The following is an 8141-nucleotide window of genomic DNA, read 5'->3' as shown; positions in this document are numbered from 1 at the left end:
ACTTTTCCAATTGAAAACTAACTGTCTGTTAAAGGGACAGGGTTTAAAAAAAAAACAGCCAGTAGATCATTTTATAAAAAATATCCCATAAAGTTATATGTGCATTGAACGTGTATGGTATTTACCTGTAAAAGCCTCCCTTGTGTGGACATCCAAAAGCTGAAACTGAAAGTTTTGTCATGATAATGCATATACTTGTTGTAGTATCTGTATGTTTCTGTTTTAACACACTAGTATTTTACAAACAAAATAAAGATTCACCACCATTACAAGCAATGCATTAATTATTTTTATTCATTTCTCTTTTTTTTCTTTTTTTTTCTTTTTTTTTTTTTACATTATGGGAAACATTTATTTATTTACAATTGTTCAGTCCACGCACCAACTTGGAAGTTAACCCAGGGAAAATTCTTTTCCATAAATCCATAAAAATGCTCATCCATGACTATCAAAAATCTTTCAGTTTTAAAACTTTAGCTAAATTAAACAAACACTTTGAAAATCACATCTGGGAATGCAAATATGACACTTGTCACATTCCATGTATGCTTTTATTTTCGGCAATCAAATACAAAGTTCAAATAAAAATAGAATGCACAATTTTAAATATAACTCAGTAGTGCACATTATAACATTGACAGAACACTGTGGAAATCAAGTGACTTGTAAATAAAACATTTTCTCAGTTAAATATTAAAAATCTAATATTTTAATTCATTCACATTCATTACAAAAAAGGTCCAAAGTTATGGCACATTGCAAAAAAATAGAATACTTATTTGAACAAATCCCAGTTCTCAATACAACTCTTATATCCAATCTGTAAATATGCATTTAAATATATGTTTATAATGTTATGTATGGTAAATAATTAGAATGGTAATTAATATCTGTAAGACAATTTTTTTTAGGATAGTGAGAATATGATGTATATATTTTAAACATATGCAAACTTACAGCGCATTTGAAACAAAAAAACAAAACAAAAAAACAAAAAAACAAAAAAAAACACCTCCCCAAATTCTAACACATCAAATCGGAATACTTTTAGCCGTATGTGTCAGAAGTAAACGCTAAACACCCTTTATTTAGAGCAAGGGGTCTCCATACTGAGGCCTGAGGGCCAGATGAGGGCCCTTTATCTGGCCCTTGGGGCACTATTCCTCCCACTGGCACCAACAATGGGGCACTATATCGTCCACCAATACCAATGATGGGATACTATTCCTCCTACTAATAGGGGGAATACTCTTATTGACCACTAACCCTGAGGCCATATTTAGAGCAGGGGTCTCCAAACTGAGGCCTGAGGACCAGATGTGGCCCTTTGCTACCCTCTATCTGGCCCTTGGGGCACTATTCCTCCCACTTGCACCAACAATGAGGCACTATATTGTCCACCAATACCAATTATGGGATACTATTCCTCCTACTAATAGGGGGAATACTCTTATTGACCACTAACCCTGAGGCCATATTTAGAGCAGGGGTCTCCAAACTGAGGCCTGAGGGCCAGATGTGGCCCTTTGCTACCCTTTATCTGGCCCTCGGGGCACTATTCCTCCCACTGGCACCAACAATGGGGCACTATATCGTCCACCAATACCAATGATGGGATACTACTACTAATAGGGGGAATACTCCTATTGACCACTAACCCTGAGGCCATATTTGTTCTCTCTAATGCCGGGCCCATGGCATTTTCTTCCCCTGCTGGCCACAATCCGGCCCTCCTAAAGTCTGAAGAGCAATAAATTGGCCCTTTGTTTGAAAAGTTTGGAGACCCCTGATTTAGAGGTATACAATTGGCAATGCCTCCTCCAAAAAGGAACAATTGGGAGGTATCTTTATTTGCCAGTTTCAGTTTAGGACACACATGTGCCTTATATTCTTGCAAAGATGGTAAGGTGTGCTAGCAGAAATTCATTGTGCAGTAAGGCCAGGTCAACCAGACATGATTTCATTGACTCTTTTTGCACTAGTCCAGTCAAAGTTGATTGTCAACTGGTTACTGTGGTTTACTGCACATTTCTCATATTTACAACGAGCCCTACTTTGTATTTCATGAGTTTTACAGTCTCTGCATAATAGCTGAAGACAGTCAATATCAAGGGTCAAACTGCACATTGCACTTAAAGATCCTGCAATCATTCCGATACATGTATGCCACACTATGCACAACCACAATTGCATAGCACCTTTATATGCTATAAAGCCAAACTACAATTTTTTTTTTAACATTGGGGGTTATTTACTAAAGGCAAATCCACTTTGCACTACAAGTGCAAACTACAAGTAAACTTGAAATTGCACTGCAAGTGCACCTGGAAGTTCGGTCGCTGTGGATTCGAGGGGGACATGCAAGCAAAATAAAAAACAACATTTAAGCTTGCATATGATTGGATGATAAAATCAGCAGAGCTTACTCCCATTTCAGATCTACCCCTCAGATTTACAGCAACTGCACTTCCAAGTGCACTTTCAGTGCAATTTCAAGTGCACTTTGCACTTGTAGTGCAATATGGATTTGCCTTTCGTAAATAACCCTCATTGTGTGTATGTTGGGGGGGTTTTACTAAGACGGGAGCAGACAGAATTTGGTCGCCAAGCACAACTTCTCCAGATTCTAGCAGCTTCGGTCTTTGTAAATTCCTCTCTCCATCTCAAGAGACATTAAAGTTAAAGCTGAACTCCAGGGAGATATTAAAATACACAAATGAATGCAGTTATGTACTGTATTAATTAGAAAATCATTAGGAGCTGTTCATATCTTTGTAGAATGATAATATATGGTAAAATGCACGTTGTATTGCCTGTTATCACAATGTAATGCAGTGGCGCAATGTCGTAAATTTTAAATAGTGCCACAATGCAAATTTTCAGGTCCATATTATAGTGTGTCAAGCTGCACTGACAGACATTTAAAAATTAAGATAGGAAGTTGACTCCTTCAGATTGTTGCTGCTCTCGTACCCTAGGTTCACACTCTTGCGTTTCATGCGGCCACGTTTGCATGGGCATGGCGGCCCATTCAAATAAATGGGCGGCCGTTCCTGTGTTTCTGATAAAAAAAAGATGCATGTTTTTTTCACCATGCGATTTCCCTGCGGTTCCCGCCCACGCACTGTAATTTTACTTGCATGGGGGTGCCATTCCGAATTTTCACTGCGAGTAGTTGTGGGTGCGATAATCGCTACGAACGTAGGGTCTGTGTCCAGTTACCCTCTGTTCACATCTCTACGTGTGGCCGTGGGTGCTGGAATTGCAGTAGTTCCCACACCCGCAACACCCTGCAGTGAAAATGCTCTGCCGAAACGTGCAGGGCTGCAATTCATTCTAAATGTTAGCTCCACTCATGTAAAATCGCAGTTCGTGTGCGGGTGCAGAAACCACAGGGAAATCACATGGTCAACAAGACCATGCGGTTTGCCTACGGCTGAAATTCTGGGGAGGTGTATGCACCTTTTTTTGCAGAAGCGCAGGCATGGCAGCCCATAAAAACAAATGGGCTGCCGTACCTGTGAAATCGTTGCCCGCTAACACACAGAAATGTGAACCTAGGGTAACAAGTTGGAAAAAGGCTGAGGACTGAGTTATGTTGCTTAATTGCAGTGGAGAAATGTAAGTTCGCCAGGTTGGCTTAGTTTTCTGGCAAAGTTGTGTTAATCTCAGGACTGGATGGACAGAAATATAAACCCTTTGACCAGTAAGACAGCTCCTATGTACAGTATTTCAACTGTGTATTGAGATGTTTGTCTGAAGTTCAGCTTTACAGAAATAAATCAGAACCTGACAACTACCAAGCATATCCCTATTGCAAGCTGAAGCAGTGTGCATCTTATTGATTTAATGTGTAGCACTTGTGATGATTAAAGTCAGCTGCAGAGAAAAGCCGCTGGACTCCATACGTAAGCAGCAGTCTTCCTGCAGAGGTCCAACATGCCCCCTGCTGGTGCAGGGAGCATGAGCTTTGCTGATTGGCCAGATATTATTCTGACTCAGCAGGGGGGAGTGTCCGAGCTCTGCAGAGAGACCACTGCTCTCTGTGTAAGAGGTGCAGCAGACATCTGGAATTATAAAAAAGAAAACAATAAGACATTTGAAAATATAATAATAAATATAAAGCTTTCTTTTTCATTATAGAGTGGGAAAACAAAAAATCAATTTGTTGTTGTTGTGTCCCAGAGACCAACAGGAAGGTCGGGAAATGTTTCCAAATGAAGAGCATTCCCCTCTAAAGCTGGCCATACATTGTACAATTTTCTTCTTCAATTTCCTTTAGATTTGCCGTCAACTATGTAGTGCAAGGGCCTGCCTGACTGCATACAAATTGAAAGTGTTTAGGTATGGTTTGATAAATCTAAAGGAAAATCGTCCAAAAAATTGTATTATGTATGGCCAACCGCTGTAACTGGAATGGGCGTCCCCATTGGGAAATGTACTTTCCCCTGCTGATTTGGTGACAACCCTAACATTTTGGATGGTTCATGAGGACAGAGAGGATGAATCTATGTAGCAGAGAGACAGACAGCAACATTAACTTGACAGGGTTATAATCCCCAACCAAAAATAGTTTTTCCTATACTTACACTTCAAAGTCGAACTCTGGCCATTTTGGATTTGATGAGCTTAGGATAGTTATAACCTCTATCAGATTTTTTGCTGTCTGTGCTTTGTTGGGGTATTTCCCATCACATGGCGGAAATCTCACAACAGTGAGTAGAAAGCCCACCTTGGGCCACTAGAACAGATGCACCTCTAGAAGATTTCTCTGTACCTCCTTTTCTGGGGACATTTTTGGTGGCCAACCCCTTTCCTGTTCTTGTGAACACTGTCACTAAGCCAGCAAGTGATGGGAACTTTCTGAAGCGAGGACATACTCAAAAAACCCAATTCTAACCCACTCTATCCAAAATGAAAAGTTGGCTGGAGTGGCAATTTAAAGACATTGACCCGGATTCACAAAGCACTTACGCCGACGTATCTCGAGATACGCCGCGTAAGTGTAACTATGCGCCGTCGTATCTGTGCGCCGTGCCCACAATCTGAGATACGCCTAAAAATAGGATTCCTACGACCGACGTAACTTGCCTACGCCGTTGTTTCGTGGGCGCATATTTACGCTGGGCGCATTTTCCGCTCCCATTGATTTTCTATGCACATATGCAAATGAGGGAGATACGCCGATTCACGAACGTAGTTGCGCCCGGCGCATAATATACGTGGTTTGCGTAAGTCGTACGTCCGGCGTAAAGTTCTTCCCCATATAGGAGGCGCAACTCATGCAAAGGTATGGACCAGGGAACAGAGCCGTGGTATTTTACGTAGTTTACGTAGTACGTGAATATGGCTAGGCGTAGGTTACGTACACGTCGTAGGCAGTGATTCGACGTATCTTCGGCTGATGTTTCGACGTGATTCTGAGCATGCGCACTGGGAATGCGGCCACGGGACGGCGCATGCACCGTTCGTTTTAAGTACTTCTATGGCGCTTGGCCCATCATTTGCATGGGGTCACGCCTCATTAGCATGGCTCACGCTCACTTCCACCTACGCTGGCTTACGCCGAGGAAACCCAGCGTAGATTTGAGAGCGAGTGGGAGCACTGGCTTCCTGAATACTGTGCTTGCCTCTATACGCTACGCCGGCATAAATATGCGCCAATGTATGTGAATCCGGGCCAGTAATTGTCAGGTCATGACTAATCACCATCCACTAAAAGTCTAGTGCAGGGGTCTCCATACTTTTAAAGCAAAGGACCAGTTTACGGTCTTTCCGACTTCAGGGGGGCCGGATTCTGACCAGTTGGGGTAGAAAATGCCCCAGGGCCGAGCATCAGTGAGAATAAACATGGCCCCAGTGTTGGTGGGCAGTAGGAGGAGGAATAGTGCTCCATCATTGCTATTAGTCTAAGAAATAGTGCCCCATTGTTGGTGCCATTGGAAGGAATAGTGCCTCATATCATTGGGAGCAATACTGTCCCAAGGGCCGGATGAAGGCTAGCAAAGGGCCACATCCTCTAGTGTATGAGATGGGCAGTGCTTGTTAGTGGTTACATTGAACTGTTGATACAGCCTGTCTGTTCTATCCTCCATATTTCTATGTTATTATCTAATAATGGCATACCTGATAGAATTACTGCCTCTTTGATTGTCATCATATGTGCAGTTTGACACCAATGAACTGTCTCGTTATTTAACACTGTACATATATAGGGCAGCTGAAGAGTATACATTATAATCAGTAGAGTGTTAGAAATACATTTGAGTGCAGGAATCACGGATATCTCTGTGTGGGTGTCAGAGGCAAGAACAGCTATAACAAGCAGGAAAAACATCACTAATATGTCAAAAATGTCATATGCACTAGAGGCTCTCATTCTACTGACAGGTACACCATGCCAGCTCATAATGCATTGGAAGTGACAGGCTCCTGGCACAATCATAGCTGGAATAAAACTGATCTAACAGGACTTCCTAAGAATAGCCAGCACAGGTAAATTCAAGGTGACTTATGTTATGTTATGTTCTCTTTATTACACATATTTGTTTGTATCTTTATCATGTCTCATAGAGGGATTAAACTGATCTAAATGAATGAATAACTGTGCACAGTTTACACAACTGTCGTTTTTTACAGTGGAACTAAACCCTCTTATCTTTTGCAATCAAAGGAGCTGCCATCTTTGATCTGTAGCAGCCATGGTGCTGCAGGTGAGATCAGTTATAACACCAGCCTTGAATATAACTGTTTTGGAAAAATTGATGGGTTTAGTTTAGCCTTAGATTTGGTCTATTCTTACTGTGCAAAAACAGCATTTTACTTTGATTTAAAACATTTGGAAAAAAAGGAACTGAATATCGTGTATCAGTATAAAGATTTTTTTTTGTGGCAACCAATTAGAGGCTTTCTATTACTTTTGAGCTTACATTTAGTATACAGTGGAACCTCAGTTTAAGAGTAACTTGGTTTGAGAGCGTTTTGATTTGCGAGCACCTTTTTTTTTTTAATTCTGACTCGGTTTGCTAGTGTTGACTCGCAAGACGAGCAGAATTCAAGCTAAATAGGCCTGCAGTACCTCATTTGGGCTGAGGTACGGGGGCGCAGGAGCCGAGCCAAAGTGTCCTCGGGCCTTTTCGGACGTTTTCGGCGCTCTCTGGTGCACGCCCCACCTCTGGCCGCATTCGGTATTGCAATCTATTGAAGTCAATGCGGAACAAAATATTTTTGTTTTCATTGACTTCAATGGGAAAACTCGCTTTGATATGCGAGTACTTTGGATTACGAGCATACTCCTGGAACGGATTTTGCTCCTAATCCGAGGTTCAACTGTATATCTCATATCATTTTAAATACTCATCTATACCATTTGTAACATTCTTAATGACCTATCAGTAGCTTAGAAACATATTAACCTTTGGTTTATTTGACCATTTAAAATATAATTAAAGGCAAATATTTTTTTTAAGATTTGGATATATTGGTGAGGGTTTAGAACTACTGTCACTTTCTCTAATTGTTCCAATCACCACTGTCTCTGGGAATGAAAGTGTAAGATTCCATTCAAACTTGTACAACTTGTCTTGCAACTTTGGACATCAAAGTTGTATAACAAGTCATTCCCCAATGGTTTCCAATGAGAACCATTCATATATGTGCAACTTAAAGTTTTTTAACCACTGTTTTTAACCACTTCATTTTGAGTCTACAGGATAGAAAATGAAGGAGCACGGATGTGGGTTACCCCATATCCAATTCGCATGTCAGGAGCCGGTTCACACATCTCTGGAGCGGCTCCTGTGCAAATTGCACAGGAGCTCTGTGCGTCTTCTGGTCCGTTTCAGGTCCGAATTCAGTAAAAAATTTGGACTGAAATCGGAGCTGAAACGGTGAACAGGGACACACTGGACCCCGGCTCTGAGCCTCTCCATAGCCTAAATAACCCAGCCTAAAGTAACAGCTGAAAAAAACAGTGGTTAAAAAACCTTCCCTACTCTATCAATAATGGAAAAAATCCCGGAATAACCAGCTAAATTCTTTCATGTTTGTGCTTTGTGATACACAACTATTGTGTTTCAATTCAAAACGTCCTTTGCTTTAAACATTTGATTTTGTAATGAATGTAATTTCCAAAACAAAAA

Source organism: Rana temporaria, chromosome 5 (assembly GCF_905171775.1).
Source record: "Rana temporaria chromosome 5, aRanTem1.1, whole genome shotgun sequence".
NCBI lineage: Eukaryota > Metazoa > Chordata > Amphibia > Anura > Ranidae > Rana > Rana temporaria.
The sequence above is the reverse complement of the archived record's forward strand: the minus strand, read 5'-3'. Positions refer to the sequence as shown.